This window comes from Haliaeetus albicilla, chromosome 18, assembly GCF_947461875.1.
Source record: "Haliaeetus albicilla chromosome 18, bHalAlb1.1, whole genome shotgun sequence".
Lineage (NCBI taxonomy): Eukaryota > Metazoa > Chordata > Aves > Accipitriformes > Accipitridae > Haliaeetus > Haliaeetus albicilla.
Genome location: NC_091500.1, coordinates 11,678,949 through 11,702,667, shown reverse-complemented (window position 1 = coordinate 11,702,667; position 23,719 = coordinate 11,678,949).

Sequence of the window (23,719 nt, the reverse complement as noted above, 5' to 3'; positions counted from 1 at the left end):
TTTCCTAATAAGTTGTACAGCACATGGTCTTGATGTAACACTTTTCTTGTAAAATCCTGAAAAGGCTGAGCTGTGGTCTGTGCTTCAGCAACAAAATACTCCAAGGAGTGTGAAGAGGAGTGAAGGAAGGTGAATAAGTACATTATAATCCATTATAAAATATCATATTTCTGCCTAATATGGCCAGCAGTTATTACCACAGCTTTGGATCCTCCGGCTGTTATTACTGGAGTCTCACCTCTTTCAAATCCTCTTAGCATCTCACTCCAGTCACAGCAATATAGAGAGCTGGAAGAGACATCCTGGATCATTGAGTCCAGTCCTGGGAAAGTGCATTGTAGAATCCCCATTACAAAACTGCAAGACCCTTCTTAACAGTAAGCATCTTTCAGTCTTCATCCCTGCCAGTACAGAAGTGTATCAAATCTTTTTTCCTTTGTTGATTCCAAAATTCCCACTTCCAAACTGCATTTATTCCTAGGGAGTTTCCACCCATTCATTCCATCATCCTTAGCTCTTCTGTTTTCTGCTAATCTCCCTAAATTGTTTGCAATCCACAGACATATCCCTTCACAACAGCATCATTTCCACATGCTCTTTGAAGTCTTTCAGCTGCCTCCCCTTCTCTTCTGAATCCAAAACAAAGTTCTGGTGCATACATTCAAGACCCTTTCTCGATTACCTCCTCTTTGCTTATCCACAGTATTTGGTTTCTTATAGTTACCCAGTACAATCAATGAATACCACTCGCCCTTTTCTCAAATGAGTGTTATAACTTTATGCACCACTGGCCCTAGTAAGAAGCAAGAACAGACACCTGAAGCCACAAGCTGGCTTCTCAGTCAAATAACCAACATCTCTCAGAAGAGACAGGCATCTTTATGGGTTAGAAACTTAATAATCTGTACCAGTCCAGAAAGACGTCACCCATGAGAATGCAGTGAAGCCTGTCCTTTCAAAAATGTTGGCAACAAAACATCAAAACTAATCTCTGCCTTCTTCAGATAAGTGATTATAATCAGAAAACAAGACAGAGAATAAAGTCTTCTGCTACTAATGTAGCTCCTTCTCTAATACCTCTATTTCTGTGCAAGAACTTGACTCATAACCAGCACAGAAAATCTACTCAAATCTGAATAAGTACTTAGGCTGCAAAAAAGAAAATGAATGTATTGACACTTCAAAGACAAACCCACTTTTTTTCCAAATACTACCGTGGCTTCAACTTTCATAATTTTTAACAGATCACTGCTACAATTGTTTGTGCAATAAATTTTGACAGTTTTCTAGCTGCTTTGCAGCTCTTCTCAACCTGTCCTTGCTTGCAGTGTAATCATGACATTCTTTGTCCTAAACATGCAGAAAATAAAGCAAAAGCATCCTTTGTAAAATGTTCTTACATCAATTTAGCAGTTTTAGTTTTTCTTAAAATGTATGAACGTTCTCATTTTGCTGCAGAAAAAACGTTAGATACCTTTATTCTGACATGTAAATATATGAAATAAAAATGTTTCAGTGCAGCTGTCAGATACTTACTAAAAATATTAGTTCAGGTTACACATATTTAGAGCACTGAAAACATGGGATATAAGAACTGAGTCGAGAAAGAACATTTTAATTGTAAACTAGTGGTATAGAAATTTTTAAACAATAGTAATGAGACCCAGGATATAGACATCTTGAATTCTGCAACCCCTATTAAACAAAGTACAGCCAGACGCAACAGTTAAAAATACGTAACCACACAAGTTCCCCATTTGCCCTCTTTTATTTGCTCTGTGTTTTCAATTTGTAATGACAATTTTGTATCAGAACAATAAACCAAGAGGATCATCTTTCTTTTGCCAGCTGTGACCCAAATGACTAGATTTGACTGTCCCATGAATGGAAACTGACAAATGAGACTTCAAAAGACTTCCCATTGCCAAGTTTAACAAAATTCTGCTATCTTTTAACCAAATATTTATGTATTACATGACTGTGTTTTATTATATTTATGTATTACATGGCTGTGTCCTATTAAATTTAAGTCTCCTCTGATCAGCGATACTCTCTTTCAGTGTCATTTGTAATATTTGGTTTCAATTAATATACATGGAACTGAAAGAAATGCACAAAACCTTGTTTATTTTCTAGCAGTTGATGGTAACTGATTAAATCATTGCACATGGCATGCTCTCCATCCCCTGTTTACTGTACAAAGCAGCTGGCAGTCCGCACCTGTCAGCCTAGGAGAGAATCTCATAAAGCTGCCAGTAAAACAGTGTAGCTGAATACACATCTGCTAATAAATTCTTTTCATCATATCCTAATCAAACAGCATATGTAGTTTATGGCCTTGCTAATAAAGGGTTTGAAATATCTGCTTGTGAACTTGATTTTATCAATGCCAACCCGTATGACCAGTTTTTATTTACTCCTCTGCCCAGTGGAAAGGTGTGTGGTGAAACGGGGGAAGCACAGGAAAAGGGGAATGAAAAGTGGTCATTAACATAGACAAAAAGTAACCCTGTTCTTTTATTAATCTTCTTTGCCCGTTAATTGACTGGTTCACTGCTCTGCTTGCCAGTCAGTCTGTTCCTGACTCCAGCCACCATGTGCAAATACTTTCCAAGTGGTTCATATGGGCAGTTTCCTAATAGTGTCTACTGTAACACACAGAGCATGATTCAGAATTTGAGTTTCAAGGTGGTCATGTCCAACTGACTGGTTGGATGACTGGAGTTTAAAATATCGGGCAAATAATGATGAAGGATGCTTTTTATCAAGGGTATAACAACAAGGATGCTAACATGGTACTGGCTTGAAGGCTTGATGTTGAATAACATAATGACTTTTCACAGGACTATCCACTGATAGTAATCAAGAGTGGCTATAACTAAAATAATGACATTTAATGTTGAAATGGGCATTTGTGAGACATATTTTGCTGTTCAGATTGGAAAAGATCTTGTCCAGGATGACTGTTCTGACTGATCTTCTTTCTGGACCAATGGTCTTTCTTCTACGTAAGCCAGTGTTGGTTTAATGTGTCAGCATGGTTTGTCACCTAACATACTCTTCCTCCTTGATGTTTTGGTGAGGTATATAGCACAAATATATTGCACAGGCAGAACAGCTCTCTGTGGAGTTGCTGACCCCACTGCATTAATTTCTGGAGTGCTGTAGTCCTCAGTAGCTGTACAAAAACTAGTGGTTTCTTTTCCTTTCCAGTCCCAAAGATCTCTAGCAAGTGTCCAGCACAGTTTGTCCTTTGCCCTGGTTACTTATGCTATCCTACATCTCAGCAAGGTATTTCACCATAAGATAATATCTTTCACACTGACCTGGCAAAATATCACCCTTAACATAGCTCCATGCCTTTTTAGGATTTCTAAAGATGTAGAGTACCATTCCGTAGCCAACTCTTGCATATCTGTATCGTTAGCTACAGACACACATTAGTTTTAGCCTTACTCTTTACCTCTTGAGCTACTATTCCATTGCTTTGTATGGGAACAATGCTACATTTATGTTTTCAAATTAAAGTTCCTCTTCAGTGTCTTCCTAATCTTTCTCTCTCAAAAGCCTCCTAAAAAGTGATGTGAGTTTTGGGATCAGGAGCTGGATGCAAGTGCAACCTCTGCATCACTTTTCACAGCACTTTGCTGCCTCAGGAGCCCCTGCCCACAGCTCCTTTTCACTATAGCCCACTCACACCTGATGTCTAATTTCTGTGTTACCTTTTCTTTGGTACCATTGAGTTGTACAACAAGACAGTGTCAAACCTCGCTTACTTTCTTTTATAAGGTATCTAACACTGTTCTAGCCTGCACATCTCCCTTCACTTGTGTGGAGTTGGTATCCATGTGAACTACAATAAGTGGAAATTCCTCGGTATTCTTCAGGATATCCTTTGCTCTTTTAGTCACACAAATCTTTTGAAAATTGTTATATATGAAAGACAATCACACAGATGATTCAATTATGACTGTAATTTTTTTGTGTCATCTTCATTCAATGTCTTTTTTTTTTCCCCTTCTTTTTTTGTTTCTTTCACATTATGCTACATTGTCATCAGCAGGAAGTTTCACTCACCTTGTCTCATTGTTTTTGTGTCTCTGGACTACAGATAAACCATAGGACTGTTATCTTCTCTGTATCTAGCTCCAAAGAGCCTAAAGAGGAAGGAAAGAAAAACAAAGTTAAGACACTGGCAATGTCACATCACTTCCTCTCTGAATTAGAAAACACTATTTTCCTGCCTTTGGAAAAAACTTTGTGTGAAGAAAAAAATCTTGAAATTTGAAGTTCATAAATGTTATTGCTACTTCAAAGGAAAAGATGCCACCCTACTCCCACCTGGTATAACATCTTGAGTGTGCATATTTTAAATACAATTTCCACATGAAGGATTTAGAAATATTTTAAAAATAAATGTATTTAATACCTTCAATATCTTGTCATTCCTTCAAAATGTGGAGTGCTTTACATGTCTGGATGATTAACAACCCCCTTTACCATTACATCAAGACTGACAGAGGATGTCAGTGAAGAGTTACTTAGTGTTTTCTGCAGTCTCAGCAAACTTCCCCAGAGAATCAACCTTTATCAACAAGAATAATTCAGTTCCTCATACTTGTGTTTCGTAGATCCTAAGAAATATTTTTACTTTATCCATGATGCTTGTAACACTGACAATTTTTATTTTCACCTTTCTTTGAGCAAGGAAAACATTGTTTCCTGAGGTGATTGACAGTACTGTGGGAGGACGCATGGCTGAGGCACCTGATAGAAGAGAGCTGCCACGAAGAGAAAGAGAATGGATTTTGGTGCAGAAGCAGCTGACTGAGCCAGAGACACCTAGAAATACCCTTGAAGAACTGTAACTGCCCCATAGCTATCTCTTTTCCCCATCACCTTTCTCCTGATACTGTTTATTAAGCTCAGACAGATGTTTAACATATGATTTCTCTGCTATGTTTGGAAAACCGAAGCTGCAGAAAAAGTGTCCAGCTGACAGGTTAGAATTTAAGACTAAGTCTAGGATGTAAGAGGTGTCCCGCATCCTGGCTCTAAGAAAGAGAATTGTATCACAGTTTCTCAGATGAGCGTCCTGTTCAGGCAAGTGTCTATCCCATAACCACCTCTCACATTCAAAGCAAGCTGTCCTTTCACCTTTTGGTAGCCGATATTAGATATACTTTGTACATATGTAGAGGATTAAGCTTGACTAGTGAGATAGAGTTTCCTAGCAAAGCTTGAAAATAAACTGTGAAGCCTTTGGCTGTAGCCTGACCACGACCCCTGACCACGACCTCTAAGCAGTTTGTGACTTGCAGAGCAAGCTCATGGCTGAGGAGAGCTTGAGCATATTGACTGCCAAAGACCTAGGTATTTATAGAGAAGGTGACACCTGGGAAACAATTCTGGGAATGATTCTACCTACATGCTACAGGAGGTGTCTAAAGAGACAGACAGATTCTTAACCAGTCTTCAACGCGTGGCTTCTCTGAAAGCCAGAAATGAAGCCTGTGAAATCAGGCATTGTAACGTTGGCGATTTCCAATCAGCAGCCTAGGGATTTCCACATAGGTTATAAACAGTCAACAAAGAATTGAGGAAAATATTGAGTAGGGATTTTTTGGACAGAAGGATAAGGAACAAGATTCAGCAATAATCTCTCTGAATGGGGAAAGGTTCTACTGGATAGCTATAGTTTATTTTTTTTATAGATCCTCGTAGAATCATAAAACAGATCCCAGATGCCTAGCTGATACAGGATAAATTCTCATTTTAGTGCTACATTTTGGTGCAGAGACCATTTCTGGGCAGCAAAACATTGTAAAAAAAGTACTCAATGGATATGGGATTGAAGCAGACCTTTTTAATTATTTAGGCTGTCACGTAAAACGGCCAGTGGCCACTATTTAGAATGTTTTTAAATTTCATGACCAGGGGCTGTACAATGCATTAATCTCAAAACTGGGAATATAATCCCTCCTGGGCCTGTATTTGGCTGCAATACTTTAAACAGATATCTGTAATTTTGTAATCAAAGCCAAACCAAGATGAACTCTGACCAGAGGTATTCTGAGGTGGTTTCTATTTGCAACTTCTGAAAAGAGGCTTTCTGCCATAACACTCATTTTACTTTTCAGCTTGTGAAAGAGTCAACAGATAAAAGGTAAAGACTGCCAAAGAAATGGGGTAAATATATTTACTGAGTAAATATTGTATTATTAAACGAAATGTGTCATACTTAGTTTCAGCACATGAAGCAAAACTGGCAGAACTGGACAGAGATCCTTCGATTTAACTGTGGGATTTTTGACTTTTACAAGCACAGAATGTGGTTTTGTGTCTGTCAGAATTTTTAGACAGATATAACAAGCTATTTTTCGCAGTAGTGGAAAACATGGAAAAAGAATCCATTTTTATCTTTAGCAATCTGGGATGAAATATGATAATATTCTAGCAGGTGAGTCTGGGAAGAACAGAAGAAGTGATCTTATCTCTCCATTTGACCCAAGAAAAGATCAAGTAGACCAAAACCATTCCTGGCATGTTTGTCTAACCTGTTCTTAGAACCTGTCAGCGAGAAAAACTCCACCAGTTGCCAGGCGAGCTATTGCAGGGCTTAACTCTCCTCAGTGTCAGAAAGTTCTTTCCACTGTCTAACCTAATTCTCCCTTCCTGCAATTTAAACATACTGTTTTTCTTCCTGTTGTCAGGGGACCTGGAAAACAGACTATTCTGTTCCTCTTTACAGCAAATTTTTAATTGCTTCACGCCACAGTCCTGCTTCCCAGGCTGTCCACACTGTGTATTGGGTCACCTCCAGGATCTGTTCTAGAGCTGAGCAATTAGGTGTCTCCTCAAACAACCTGTGGTTCTTTTTTTAGGTGGTCCAAGGACTGATCCAGTGAATCAGTCAAGCACCCAACACCTCTTCCTATCCACTAAACCTGGTTCTTCAACTTATACTCACCCCATTAGACCTCGCGCCCCTCTTTGTCCTCACACCACGTCCTTCTACCCGTAATCTGTACCCATATTGTCACCGTGTAGAAAAGTATAAATGCGACAGATGGTAAAGCAGCCACTTTTCATATCGAAGGCAAGCTGAAAAAGTATTTCCTCTTAAAAAAATACTGAAAGTTTCAGGCCTAAAGATAGGCCACATGGGGGCAGGAGGAGATCTAGGCCTTGTGGTAGGGTACCTCGGGCTATCCTAGGCTGAGGTGAGAAAGGGCATGTGAGGAGAGAAAAGGACTATGAGAACATCCCTGGCTGCTGACAGAGATGTGGCAGGGCAGCCACGGCTGTGAGCCTCGTGTGGGAAGAGCGCGATAGACAAACTTCGTGCAGATCATGGGAGGCCAGTGAATTAGTTTGTGCAGCAGTCCACGGGGTAAGTACCAAGCCAGGCTTTACTCCAAGTGCTGCAGTGTGTGGACACAATCAGTTCACATTACAGGGAGAAAATAAAAACATAAGCCAATTGTTAGAAATTAGGAATGGAATAGAGAATTTAAAAAAAGAGAGCATGATGTGCTACTGTGTAAATTCACAAAAGCTAGAAAAGCTGTGCACAGTGCTGCAATCACCCAAATGCAACAGCAGGACCAAAAAAGATTCAGGCAAAGGGAGGGCTATAGAAGGGCTTCTTTGCAAAGAATGGCTAAAGAAATGGGGACTTTCAGGTCTGGGAAAGCAATGACTGGGGGGGATATGGAAAAGAACTCTACAGCCTAGAGTGATGCTGAGGGGGCCATAAGGATTGATTGTCTAGCTGGAGCTAGAAGAAGGGAAGCACAAAACCAAGTAAGAAGCTCATTCACTTGGGGTGCAGTTAAGCAGTCGAGTTCCTTGGCATAGGATGCTGTATGTGCCAAAATTCAAAAGGAGAAAGGCAAATTCAAGAAAGAGAAATCCACTGAATTCTGGAAATAGTTGCAGGTAGGTGCAGTTTTACTAGCTGCTTACCCTGTTCTTATGCTCTTACCTTGGCATCTGCTTTTTGGACCTGCCTTTGAGGCTAGGTGGGCTTTTTGCTGGATACCATACAACCACTCCAGTGTAGGAACACTATGGATGTGAGCCATTCTGAGCCAGCTGACCTTTCCAAGAAAGAGATCAGAAAGGCCATAGGGACACTGCCACGAGGTTCTTGCTCCAAACTTTGTCTCTTCCTACCACCCACCCAACCCTTCCATCCTGCTGCCCTCAACCTCACCAGCTGTGCCATCAGCAGCACACACTGCTGCCAGCAGGTGACATATCATGCTGCTATTTCTTCTTGCTCAGCAAAAGCATTATTCATCTGTATGTTCCCCCATTCTTTTGACTGGCAAGTTTTTGTGGTCCCTCATAATTTCAGAGATAATCTTAGGATTTCCTATGCCTGAAAAGAGATGCTTTCCCACATCCTCCAAAGGACAGAGAACAGGATTTCCATATCAGTATATTATTTCTTGTACACAAAGACTAAACCTATGCTGTTAGTAGAATGGTGCAGGGCCTGCTTTCTGGACCTGAGGGCGGATGGCACAGCATGGCATGCATCTGTACCTCTAACCTCTTTCCCTGCGAAGCAGGTTACCCACATCTAAACTGTCTATTGGGAATTATTCCTGACCTATATAGTCACCTTGAACTGTGCTCAGCTACCGCCTAGGGGAATGTTAGTTGGCATAGACCATAGGTGCGTTAACGATTTAACCATATGGACAATTGCATGCCAGAGCTTGGGCCTTCTCTGTGGCACTACCGCAACAGTATTTTAAAGTTGGAGCTGGAGTTGAGAAAAGAAAAGTATTCTTAAGTCTGACAATGATTCACTAGGGAGTGCCAGATACTTATGAGAAATGTGCAGAGGTGTCCCATTAATGACAATTTGGTAGAAATAGTCACTCCAGAGGAGAATTTTCTCCTTGACCATGGGTAGTCAACAGTTCACATCTGCTCTGTATAGGATCTTAGGTCATGTTCAATCTTGTACTGTAAGGCCATCTTCTAGTAATGTAATGATTTAGCTAATGCTTGGTCCATTCTCCACCTCATCCTTCTTTCAGCGGAAAAAATATGAGAAAAATTGTGTCTGCTCAGTAAGGCTTCAATTATGGATTTTGATGTAGGTTTTTTATATCTTTGCTGATCTCTATAAATAATAGAAATGGCAGCACAGAGAACTGTATTTTGAACTTCAAGAAGATGGTAAATTGTGTGCTAACTCATTAATTACCTAGTTAACCAATGAATTTCCAAGTTTCCATGTGTGTTATTTTACAATTGTACACTAAGCAATCTTAAAAATATGATCTAAAAAAAGACATGCTGAGATTTTTTTTCCAATTGCCTTGTAGCAAGGAGTTCCACAACTGAAGTGATTTTTAAGGAGAAAAGATTTCTGTTATTATTTTAAGCGTATTAATATTTTTGCTATTTTCAGTAAGGATAAATGGAAGTTCCAAGTTACATATATCTATAACATTAATTATGGCACACAGTTAATGCATGATGTCTGAGCTACACCCTACCCTTTTTAGATGCTCCACAAGTGCATTTTTTAAGTCCTTAATAATTTTCATTGTTTGTATAATGTTTTTATTTATGTACTTAGTCTATCTAGGAGAAGCATTATACACTTTAAAATATATATAGGTGAAATGTGCTTTGGTATTAAAACGTTTCTTAACAACAACAACAAAAATTCAGTAATAACTATTTAATGAGAAAGTTTGGTCCAAGCATCGTACATGTTAGCTGTTCTTAAATCACTACAGAAATGGGTTTGGACTGCAGCTTTTCCTTTCAATTTAAGTTGGTGAGCAACCAAATTATAATCAACATCAATAAAGCATACAGGCTAGAACAGTAAAAAATAATGTTGAAACAAAATAGTTCATGTCAGTTGAAACAGGGAGATAGATTCCCAGGTGGCTCGTAAAGAAAAGGAAAATAGCCATAATGAACAGTACATTGAATCCAACCCTCTAGTCCTTCCTGAGGCAAATCTTCGCTTGACTTCAAGCCATGTTGTTTGTGTAAAAAGTTGACCAGGACTCTGGTGTGGGACATCTTGCTTATTTCCAAACACAAAACCCCTCAATCTTCACAAACCCTTTAACTCTGTGTGTGTTCGTGTGCCTGCTCTCAGTGACTGAGGCTTGTTGTCCATTAAGAGCTGTGACTTATTTCATTCTCAAGTTTTCTTCTGTTGTTGGGAATATTTATTCTGCCTTGTTTTAATATGGAGTTCAAAGCAAACAGGAAAACATCCCAAAATTCAGAATCACAGCGAGATCTTATTTTGCACTGGATATCATTTTGTTCTGTGCCCTCCCGCTGGGCTGGATTACTGGGTGGCGATGAAAAGTTGGGCCCTTAGCAAATAAAGACATTCAACTCCTCATCTTTAAGTCCCTTTTGAAAATCTCTTTTTAAAACATAGGGAAAGCATAAATTTTTATTATTAGGTTTTAAAATATGTTTGAGCCTGAAACAGATGGAAGACAAAATCTAAATAAGTGTGTGTAAACAGCTACACATTAGGCACAGAAGAAATATCGCAAACCTCTACCTCACCTAAACCTAGCAGAAATCCAGGTACTGCCTTTCCTGCTGAACTAGATTTACTGCTCAGGAATATTTGTCAAACTGCCTTCCTGACACTCAGACACAAAACCTAGGTAGGATTCACCTGACTGAATGCATGCATTTTCAGTGGAAATCTCAAAATCAGAGCTAGTTGTTTAAATTCCCTTTATAGCCTCTTTTTGTTCCCTTTATAACATCTCCTTTATAGTAAAGAGAAGCAGGCGCTTTTCAGGATTAATCTCATCCTAATGCAGGTTTCTAAAATGGGTGAGATGAATCCAGCCCACAAAGCGTCTGTTGACTCTAAAGCAATCTTAGGCAGGCTACCTGAGGTTCAGAGGTCTACACTGTAGACAACTAAAGTTAAATGAGTTGCATCCTACATAAAGTGTTTAAGTTCAGAAGGAATAATTGGGCAACTTAATATATTAAATTGAGCAAAAATCTCTGACTAAAGAATAGCTTTTGTTTGGCTAAAGCACATCTTTCTGAAATGCAGCCAATATTAGTATGAAGAGAAGGAGAATTCACTACTTTCCTTTGTAGCTGCTTTTTCTGACTAATCTCCCTCACTGCTGAAAAATGTGTCTTATTTCCAAACTAAACTTGTCTGGTTTTAGCTTGTACCCATTGATTTTCTTTAGACCTTTTTTCTTTGGTTTAAAGGTCCTTTCAGTGTTCAGTGTTTTTCCTAATGAATGTACATGCATATATAATCAAGCTACCCTTAAATCTACTATAATCTAAACAGATTGAGCATTTCCAGTGCCCCACTGCAAGGCATTTTCTCCATCCTGAAATGATTTTTAAGGTCCTTTCTGCATCCTTTCCAATTTTTCAACTTTTTTTTCCCCTGAATATGGACACCAGATGTGTATGCAATATTCTAGTATCAATCTCATCAATATTACATACAGAAGTAAAATCATCACCCTGCTTGTATTTGTTACTTAGTTTATACAATAAAAGGTTCATATATGGGGTTTTTTTTCAAAATTACATTAGGAACTTCTGCTCTGTTGCTTGTCTCTTAAGATCTATTTTAGAACAGCTGCAGAAGTTTGGCTGTATTAAACTGGCTAGTTGAAATTGTCTCACCTGGGTAAATAAGTCAGCTAATTTTGTGTATCATTATATGCCCTTCCACCAGTTTTTGTGTCTTTCACAACCATCTTCTGCCAATATTTTAGGAATATTTTACATTGGATGTGGTCACCCTTGAGGCAATTCTTGAGAGGTGACACTAGAGGCAGAAGTGGGCCCCGTGACTAGTTACCTTTGGAAATTGTCAGACAGTTCTTAATCATATCAGTTTGTTCTTTATCAGTTTTTCAATTATTTTTACTGGGATTGATGTCCAGTAACCTGCCTAATTTAACCTTTTTGGATATTGGCACAGCATTTGTACTCTTCTAGTCTTTTGGAATTTCTACAGTATTTCAAGATTTATTCAAAAGTAACATTAGTGATTCAGCTGCCTTATTGGGAAGCTGCTGAGGACTTTTGGATTCAAGCTATTTGGCCTACTGATATAAAAATGTTTAACAGCTTTTGTCTCAAATCCTTCTTGGTATATGAAGGACTGGAAAGATCTTAATCATCCTTATGTGAAGCAATTAAATGATCCTGTTTTTCCTCCCAGTATTAGAAGGCAATATTTACTGAACATTTATTCTTTTTCTCTATCATTATTACCAGATTTAACATCCTTATCTAATGACAAGATTATATCACTTCTTGCATATTTTTCTCTTTTTAATAAAAATTTTAAAAGATATTTCTCTTTTTCTTAAAGACAGCAATTATTTCCCCATGCTGTTAGCTTCTCATATTAATTCTTTTGTTCAGAATTTCTCTTTCATACTGCTGATTAAATCTGCCATTTATGTCTATTTTCATGTGTTATACATTGCTTTTATATTCCCAATTTCTATAAAATGAGGTCGGGCTTTTAGCCAAAGTTTGTTCTTTCTTGATTGCGAAATCATGGGGGTCTAGCCATCTAATAAACCATCTAAATAAACCATCTAATAAAGCCATCTAAAAGAATGCCTAAGTTTCATTCAAAGTTCTCTGCTTACATTTCACTTTCCAGGAATTTTGCTCATAACATTCCTCACCTTTTGGAAATTATGTCTTTTTAAAGTACGAACTATGTGACTAATCAGGAATTTTCTTTGTTTATCTTCTTAGAAGAGGGCAGATCATGGTTGCTTGTATCCAGGCTGCCACCATCCTTCGGTCTAGAGAAACCATCTTTGGTCTAGAGAGTAATTCACTTGTATCTAACATTAAAAGGCTGTATTTACCATAACAAAGAAAAAAGTTGTCATAGACAACTTCTTTAGATGAATGATTATGCTTTTAATTTTTAAGATTCTGGTGTTTTATTGCTGTTTGAATTGAACATCCAACCTTCTTCTTCCAAGCTGAAACTTCCACATACCAACATAAAGAATTTATTTTGTTGGAATGTGTAAGATATTTTAGAAACAACAACTAAAATGATTGGGTTTTTTGTCACCTGAATTTTAACAGACCCTGTCCTGAATAGATATTGTACAAACCAAACTGTTTTGTTCACTTAACCTCAAATATTTAGGCATACAGAATTATAACAATCCTTTATGCCTGATAAAGTGATAAGCTCTCTTAAAAACAACTAGAGCTGCAGTGAACTTTGGAAAACAAGCCCCCTAAAGCTTGTAAGTTTTATTGCCATTTTCCAGGTGGGCTTATAAGGAAAAGGGAGGCCTTAAAATGATGGAAATAGCCAAAGCACACTCAAGGGTAATTCAGAAATTTGAAGGCACAGCAGCCAATACAAATGTCATGCTATGGTGAAGATACAAGCCAGAACAACAGTCTTGCATCTCTTTGAAATATGTACTGTTACCTTTCACTAGGTGCATCTTGGAGGACACATGTCAAGCAGTACAAGCATCTAAGAGACAGAGCTAGAGAGAATGCTAAAGAAGGAAAGTGTATTATTATTCCAAATTCAGGCCATCAGTTCTGCTATCAGTTGTGTAAGACAAGATGTGTTAATAAAAGGCGCTGTCTTCATTTATATAATGAAACAATGATTTTCCCTTCGTCCTCTCCATCTGAGAAGGAAAATGGCTACGAGAAATTGCAAAGAGGTTATTACAGCAAGACATTCAGACATCCTCTGGCAGCTGCTAGATGACTTGCTGGGTCCTGACTCATGTTTCCACCTCTTCCTGAGCATGAATTGCTGTGGATAACGAGAATCGAGCCAGTGCTTAAATCCCAAACCCCAAGTGTAGGTGTCCCACATAGAAACTGAAGTGCTGGTGTGCCTTATCGTTCTACATACACTATATCCACTGGTAGTCCAGAAAACACACTGGAGAGTGTGCCATCTTCTTTCTGCTGAACTGCTTGTGCAATCACCATTTTCATAACATCTGACTGCTACCCTGACATTAATGTCAGGTACTTATTTCCCTTTAGAGATCCCAAAGTTATGGGCAAACACCCAAGGTGTGGAGGGGTGGGGCAATTTATTCAGGGCTACATAGGAAATCTGTGGTTGAAGAGAAATTGAGTCTCCCGAGTCCTGATTTCTTATGTACAAGCGGTAGTGCACAGGGCAAGTTTTAGCAAACACGGCAAGTTGTCCTGCTGTGATCCAATTTTGTGGCTAAACATACAGTTAGATCCAGTGCTTCCTGGCTGTGACAGGTCCCATATGCAGATCATCCTAGGACATTTCTGAAGGACTGCACCTACTGTAGGTGCTTGGTAGTTCTGCAAACAGCCTTGCTCCCTGCTCAGGAGAGGAGCAAACTGGAAAGATGGTGGTTTAGATATTAGTTTATTGCTTCCAAAGTGTGAGGCCCACAAAGCACAGGGTCTGATACGATCACCGTGTTCATATATGTGTACATCTCCTAAGGGAGCCCCTTACAGAGCAAGAAGAGAGAGGGCTGAAAGATTCATAAAAATATGTAAAAAACTCAGCAGAGAAGAATCAGTTTCTAAAAGAAAATATTTAACAACATTTTTCCTGAAAAGTTTCAGTTTTCATGTACTCTGTTTTATTACAAGATCTGGAAGAGACTGACCAGGAAGAGAAGATAAACTGCAAAACCTGTTGTAGAGCTTGGGAGGGAGGGGCACAAGAAAGTCACTGCACTTTGATGTGTTTTTATGGTTCCCTTTAAGAGATTTTTGTGTGTAAATAATGTAGCTGAGATCACCCAGAGTAAAGTAAACCTTTTCCTTCAGATGCTCTGATTTCCTTCAAGAGCTGTTTGTGTATGCATGTGTGTGTGTGTTCCTGTATAGCTGAGAACAGTCAGTGAATTCAAACACTTTCAAACACATTGAAACAATGCTTGAGAATTATTTCTGAGCCCCCCAGAGTGTTTGGTGCTTTACAAAACAGAGGAAATCCTAACTACTACTTCTAGAGCATTTTGTCATATTGTCTAAATTACAAAAATGGAGAAATCCAGCTGCTTCAGGGCCTAGAGTAAAGAGATACAACTTTGTTATAATCATAGGGATATTCCCCATCTATGTCAGATGAGGGTCAGATACAAAGATGCCACTTTTTAAATTGATGAGTTTTACATTTGCTCCAGTGTCTTACCCTGACTCAGTCAACTATAATGAAAGAGGAAAACCACAAATATGATATTCGGAAGAGACGCTATTGCTGTTCCACTGATCTCATTGGGCAGGGCTGTTTCAGCACACAGCCTCAGTTACATCAACGACTGCAAAATTCAGAAGGTATTTCACATCTCTCAATGAGTGGCAAAGAGACATTGCTTCTTTGTGATTGCTTCAGTCAACAAGCCGCACTCTAATGAGCCAGCACAAACTTTTAGGAGCACTGACAGTTCTACATAGCTCTTCCCTGACCTCTATGGAGTATTTGACACCACTAAGGGTTTGGCAATAAATAATCAAGGGGTGATTCTTATGAAATTGTTATATTCCCCAACCCAGCCTATTTTTAATCTGAGAGTAAACTGCCATTTCCATTAACGTCAGTCACAAACTTTGAGGGTAGACCTGCATTTTGTATTTCCACAACTGACTTTCCTGAGTCAGCTTCCAAACTAATGCAGTGTACACTTGTTTGCAATGGGGCTAAGCACTTGCTTGGGTTAGTGTTGATTAGGTCTGTTGATCTGAGGTTAGACCACAATTCTTTCACAAATGGAAATATTCTTGGTCATCTTTCCCCACCCACAGAGGGCACTTGTTTAAAGAAGGATTTGCTGGGTGGGTAGAGAACCTGCCATTCACTACTCTCAGACAGAACTGTCTCTGTTTGCCATCATCCCTTCTTCAAGTCAGTGCTGTCAGTTGCATTAGTTATTTCCTGAGCACTACTTTTATCCAATAAAGAAAAACAAATAAACAAATGAGAAGCATGTTAAGCAATCTCTCTCTGTTCCCTTCAGCAAGCATAATGGAACAACTGTGTAAATAAAACTGTCATTTTTATAGACCTCAAGCCAACATAGCTCTCAAGTGCACCAGATTCTGTGGGATGTGGTTCCACATTGTAGTGGCTGCAGCCTGTCCTATTGCATGACCAACACAATGTGTGATTTCTTGACCACAGAGAGACTTACCCAAGGGCATTAGTACCTGCTCTGGGAACCAAACATCATGAGTTTCTAGTCTCTGTCAGTTGTGGTGAACTGCTGCTTGTATTTCCATGCACTTCAAAGCCCTGTTCTTGAGTGAGGTCTTATGCCTTAGAACAACATTTTTCCATTTCCCCCAGAATTATAGGTTTCATAAGCTCATTTGCAGTGAGCAGGGAACTTCCTCACCCAGCAGTAAGGTAAATTGTAGCCACTGAGTACCTTTGATATCAAGGAAAAATGTGGCATAGTTTTGGCTTTGGCTCATCATCTTTCTAACCTGGTTACTAAAGGGCAGTTTCCTTCATGTACCACACATAAGACTGAAAAGTTTGAACCTGATGCATAAGCAAACATTCATATGGAACAAGTAATGGATAAATTGTCATCTCCTCTAATGACTGACTAGTCTAACACAAGTGTCTTTGAAATATAATGAAAGATACATGTATGGAATATTTTTGGTTGCACATGACAGAGCCTTTTGAAAATGTTTTTCCTCTCAGACTCAGACAGTATCCTTTGAATAAGTTTTATAAGTAAAAGCTATATTGACTTCATTATGGAAGCACTGATAGTCTGCAGCTGGATGATTTTGGTGAAAAAAGCACTAACTTCTTTGGCATCTATTAGCTGGATTGGGAGCTGTGAGATATGTTATCCAATCAGCCACTTGCATCTGGTCAACTGACATCTTATCCAACAGTGCTATCGGTGAGCTAAGAAACAAAGTATTATCTTTATACTTGTCATTCTCTGCTATTAACAGTAATGAATTAATTAACTGATCCCTGATTAGCCAACTTGTGATCACTTCATGGTAGGCAACAAAGGTAAAAGTCAGAACTTAAATGGTTACCATGTCATTTCATGCTTATTTTTGTATTATCATTTGGCAGAATATTATGTACCAATTTAAAACAGCTGGTCCAAGTGAGTTAAACCAGTTTAATATCCGGGATATATCACCAAGGGGATTACTTATTAAATTATAGGAAGTGATCTTCGATTTCAATAGTGGTTTATTATACAAAATTGTTTTGCCTTACAACAAATTGTAGTTTTTGACCTCAGAGTTTGTATCTTTCATTTTAATATTGTGGTAGTTTATTAGAATCATAAATATTAAGATATAAAAGTTTATTATCCCAAAATTTCAACAGAGACTCATTGGAAACTATTATTCCCAAATGTTTTTTTGATGACAGTAAAATGTACTGTAAGTTAAGTGAAAACTTTTATTCAACAGTTCAGCTACAATGCTATTTCTCTCTGTTACATAAAAAAGACCACACCATTTCATTAGACCCAAGTTTCATGCTTCTATCATTCATGTAATATAAGCTTTGCTGCTATTTTTAAAACAGATTCTCACTTCCTAGTAGGTTATGTCCATTAGTTTTGATGTAATTACTCCTGATTTACACTGGTTTGAATGAGATCACTAACAAATTCCAATCTTGTTCAGTCACAAGATGATAATATGGTTTCGGGTTTCCTCACAAACCATGCATAACTTTTTTCTGAGTATGTCTTTGGATGGATGGAAAGGTAAGGCATAATGCAGACCTGAATGAGTAGACTATGACAAGGCAAGCTAGATGGAAAGGCTTTGTCTAAACCTGGGATATGAGTAACCTTTTGTGGACCTCGTCATTCCTGTAGCCAGTCCCATATTTTAGTGTTCAGTCCTGGAGAGCAGCTGTACCGTATTCATTTGCTTTGTGCTGAGTGGACTGCAGAACAATTTCTCAGTGGATCAGGGCAGAAAATATTGAATAGATTTGGCTTAAAACTTGCCTGCCTGCTCTGTGACTTGTTAGTCTCCTTGCACAGGATTCATCTGACTGGCTGGAGATATTTGTAACATAGGGGTTTTTTTTTCTTTCTCAAGTAGTCACCCTAAGCTGATGATGAGAAGTCACCCTTTTCATCAATGAGAAAAACAGGCATTTCTGGGATATGAGTCAGCCTATAGACGTTTAAAATAGGCCAGATTAATTGTGTTCCAAAATTCTTAACTTATTTTCATGGGTGATGAAGGCAATCTATGGTGACTAACTCACTTATAGTTATCTACAATGTTGACATTAAAACTATGTAAGCTCTATCCCACTGCAAGACCATAGTCTATCCAATTGGGTGAGAAAATTGCAAACTAACTCTTTTCTCAACTGTCAGGATATGATCTCAAGACTGAAAGCGATTTAGCACTTTAGCACAGAACTTAATCAAGTGCGATAAGTTCAGCCAAGCTGTTCTCTTCCCAGAACGTAGGACAGTCTCTCTGTATGGTGCTGCTCTACACTGTGTAGATGCATGGGCTGCTCAGCAGTAACATATGACTCCTGACACTGTGGGCCACTGCTCAGTGGGCTCACACTGGTAATATTTATCCAGCAGCAGTCCTATTGTAAATGTCAATCTATAGCATTTGGTGGTTGGAGATGCCATATTCCAGAAAGAAAATAACACAACTAAGCTGAGATTGTATAGACAGTAAGGTTGAATTGTGACTTCCTCTGCAATGAATAAACAGGCAGTATTAAGATGTCCAGTTCCTGGAGACAATTCCAGTCCCTAACTGTAAAAAACCCTACAGTGATTCATAGTGCATGTTTTGGCACAAAGTGTGATGAGTGATGCAGCTGGACACAAAGTTTTCATTTCTTCTTTAGCTTCCCTCTACCTCCTTGCTGAGGAGATGCAGAGAACTAGACATGTCTCCATACTTACTCTTTTGCAAGTGGAATTTCTCTTCCTTTGAGTAGGCATAGCAAAACAACACATTTCCACTGAGCACTGTTTTATATATGTTGAAACTATGATTTTGATGCCTTTCTGGTAAGGGCAGACTGAAGGTTTGTCTTGCCTTTTTAGCCAAGTATCACAGCAATAACTGTGATATTAATAAGGGCAAGAAGTTGGGAGTGACTGTGCTTTTTATCTGTGAAGCTGCATAGAGCAGAGCAAGTGGAACAACTCCTTTGCTTATATTTTTAAAAGGTCAGATTCCAGGCCTCTTATTCATGGTTTATACTACTGAATAAAATCATCTTCTGTATGAAATCTGAGTGATATTTGCATATAACATTGCATGCTAGCTGTGGCCCAAACCCCCTTCTGTCCATAGCCTTTTGCATTTGAAATCGTTTGTGCTTTAGACTTGGGCTAACTGGCTGGAACTATGGGGCTAATATTGGGATTTCTTTTCCATGTGGAAAAGAGCTAAGTGCTCAATCCCAAAGAAGGTTAAGGACAAGCATTAAAAGGCTGGATGTCTTCTAGTACCCATGTGTAAGTCCCCTAACTGGCTTGGTACAGACAAATTCTCTAGTCATTCACCAGGAAAGCATCAGAGAGTAGCCCAGTCCACTGCAGAAAGGAGAACTATGGGAAGTATGACCTTAGGTGTCTGTAATAACACTTAAGTAACTACAACACTTGGGAGGACACTGTCATTTTCCTTACAGCTTTATGGCTAAAGAATGATGACCTGTATACACCAATACTGGTGTCAATCTTCTATAATTCTGTCATGAAAACATATCATCTGTGTGAATTTAGCTAAGAGTTCTTTTTCTAACAAATAAGAAACTTCTGACTTTTTTTACTTGCTTTGGTGAATTGTTTTAAGCATGATTTCCTTTCTTTTATCCTCATGGTAACCCTCATAAAATATTTCTATTTCTGCCTGTCCATATCTTCCGATTCCTCAACCTGTGATTCATTGTCTGGGAGATCTGCTGGGAATACTGAGTCAGGTTTTCTTCTCCTTTAAGCCAGGATGACTTGCACTGCTACTGGATGTACTACTAGCACATATGGTAATAACACCTGCTCCAAATTCTGAAGTTCCCTGAAACAGCTCTGGCTTGCACTTTGAACTGCTTCTCAACTAATCCCTTCTTTTAAAGAGGTAGGGAAGAAGATGACAGTGGTTCTTTGATGTTTTTAAACAGTACCACTGCTAGTTTTTTTCTGGCGATTACAGAAGCAGGGTTTTTTTGTAGTGGATACATAGCTTTAAAATATTTTGAGCATGGCTCTGTAGTGAATTTGAGCTCTGAATGTGTATTTCCATCATCAAACTATTAAAAGTAATTGATCTTTATTGTTACATTTTTCTTTTTTTTCCTGATTTTCATAACGTTTTAATTAAAAACCTGATGTATATTATTACCAAAATATGAGTAAAGATGAGGATATTAGAAGAAACAGCAGAACAGAACATACAATGAATGTGAGGCAATGTGGAAAATTATCAGAATACGTTTTCCATTAGTTAAATGACAATTATACTTTTATGCATGAATGTGTATAGATGGCAGTAAGGACTTCAAAAGATGATATTTCTGACAGCCAGCACTGCAAACTCAAGCTGAAACAAGAGAGACAAGCTTTGTTCTTTCTTCTCACCCTTTCATCATAAGAATTAATAGATAAATTGAGTAATCAGAATATAGCTGGTATCTTTGATGACATATGAAGCAGAATGGAATCCATCTTGCTCCACCATAGATTCACTGTCTTTCTGCTGCTGACAACAAAAAATAGTTTATCTTGGTGAAACAAGCAGATGTGATCTGAAGATACAGCTGAGGCAAAATATCCTGCATATCAGATTCACATTGCTATTTCTCTGATGGCAAAGGTACTTTGAAAAGTAAGGTTTTCCCCCTAAAACCAAGAAATTAAATCACCAGAATTTTGGTCTAGCCATTCATTTCAGAATAGTCCAAGTGTTCAGGTCTGTATGTAAAACAAGTCAAAGAAGATTTCAGTATAATTTGTCAATCCTCTCTCACTTTTAAGAGCTGTTAAATTTGCAAAAAAGCACCCATCTTTTCTTATGCATTGTATTTGGAAATTTACAACATGGGAGTCTCATGCTATACATACTGCAAATGACTGAAAAAAAAATAATGCTACAGAATCTAATAAGCAGAAGAGAACCATGCATCTAGGTGTTCCCAGAACAGTCTCATTGGCTGTGGATGGCTTTCACAGGGAATAGTATGGCAGAAACCTCATTAAAAAAAGAATGATGTAGAATCTGGCAGTTTTCCCCAAGTAAGAAATTGTCAAAGCATCAGGCAGAGGGTTTGACCAAATCGCTATGGAAACAGATGATGTATGATATCTTCATGTAAAAAGTGAGAGTGACATCTGCTTCTCTGCTATATACCTTCTGCAAAGAGGAATGCAATTGGATGGGCACATTAGCTGCAAACTGTGTGAAAAATGCCATTTTGTCCATCACCAGATTGTGAAGAAGGGCAAAAAGTAGGAGCCCTTGCTCCTACTAGGCCCTTGCTCCTCAGAACCAGCTGAGATCTGAAACAGATTCACAGCCATTGAAGAGCAGCCACAGATGGAATCACATCTCACATGCTTACCAGTGAGAGGAGCCTGATAATTTTATGCAGGCTTTCCCATCCTCCCCACTACTTGGCTTGCAAGATGCAATGAACTCTCTTCTTGTCAAGTATGAAATTGCCTCCTTTGCAAAGGACATGAAATAAAGCATTGCTATGTAGTTTGAACTTCTTAAAGTAGTAAAAAGATAGCAAACTTCACAATAACTGAGGTTGGGCATTCTGGCCTTGATTCAACAGTGCACTTAAATATGTGCTCAAAATCATCCCCATTAAGCAAAGCACTTAAGCACATTCTTAATTTTTAACATATGTATAAGTGCTTTTCCGAGTAACGATAGATTTAAGCACATGCTTGTGTGTCATACTGGATTGGGGCTAAAATCAGCACATATTAGCTCTTTCCAACAAATCAAAGCATCTGTTTCAAAAATAACAATGGGTTCTTCATAACAAACAGCTGTCCTCATCTACAGGGTGTTTCAACCCAAGGCATAACTTGATGACTTGATGTGCATAATAAGAGAGATACTGTTTAGGATGGACTCAAGTTTGCAGGAAAGATATCGGTCCTTTCTGAAGACGAAAGCTGAAAAAAAGGGCCATTACATCTTTTGTGTCTGTAAATCTTTCTTTGTAATAAGAATAGAAATATATGGATCTAAGCGCATGCTTCGGGAGAAACAGAGGAAAATGTCACAGTTTGGATTTCATGTCTTTTCAGTGCTGTATTTAGAACAGCTAGAATTTCAGTTTGCTAAAACATTTCCAAAGCTATGGCTATTTTCATTTTTCCATGGGCAAAGGTTTACATATTTTTAGTGTTAATTCACTTTAATAAATAGCCACCCTTTAAGAAGCTGTACAATAGAGAGAATAATAGTTGTAAGGCAAATCGTCTAGGGATTAAGGACTAATAGTATAACACTACTCATCCCAAAGGATCCCTAAACACTGGAATGACTTTATAAAAAGATATCAGTCCTCAATCACTCACTCTTTCCCTTTTGGGGTAAACCACAGTAATGATTTGTCAAGGCATAGCATTACATTTAAGAACAGAAGGAGAAGGATATTATCTTTGACTACAACAAAAGAGAGAATTTTACGTACTGTAGACAGAATAATTACCCAAATTGGAATTGGCCAAGGCAGAGGAAAAAAATGGAGGAGGTGAACAGAAGGTCAAAATGAAGAGATGGGTGACTTCTAGAGAGCCATTTGTCACCTAAAGGGGAGGGGAGGAGGGGAGAGAGCAGCAGAGAAGAATTATGATTCTCTGTGGAAATCAAAGCAAAAGTATGCATTCCTGCCTTCAACACTGTTGTTTGGTAATATAAGGTTGTGGGGAGCTTGACAGAGAGCCAGAAATAAGTTTCTTTTACCCAGAGAGACAAGACAGATATATCTGGGAAAGAGGCTTGGGAGCCCTGTAACATGCTGAACTTGAGCCAAATATTATTGGAAAGGACCTGGGAGAAAAGAGAAACTCCAGGCACTGCACTGGCTTTCTTTGTTGGAAAGATCAGATCTTTTCGTATGCAATTTGAGATGTTATATATATTTGAGTGTGCATGTGTCTGTGTGTGTGTGTGTGAGTTATTTCACTTTTACAGGAGCAGCACTTTACCAGAAGCGAAGTTCATCTAGGTCTTTGGCTATCTATCTCCAGACTTTGGGGTCAGCATAAATTTCTCTGTAAGCGGTTCAGACCATGTATTTGTTTGGCATCTCAGAGCACAATGGCATGGTGATGTTGATTGAAGACTATTGGTGCTACTGAATGATTATTTACTATCCATAATCATGTATGTTTTTTAAATCTCTTGCATTCTACCCAACAGGATTTTTCAGAGCAAAGACAATTCTGTTGAAATATAAAGGTCACAGCTATACTTTTAGAAGATTAAGCAGAAGGATTTCTCTGGACAGAAAGATGTGAGTTAAGGTCCCTAGGTATGATTCAGAAAGTAAAAGACCTATAACAATTATTCTGTGGCTTCATTGTTACTGCACAAATCAAAAAGGGAGAGATGGAAAATCTGAATGTTATGTAAATTGCGTATCTTGCAATTATGGCTATGTAGACTATCTATGAGTCCCTATTTACTGAAGATAGATCATTTA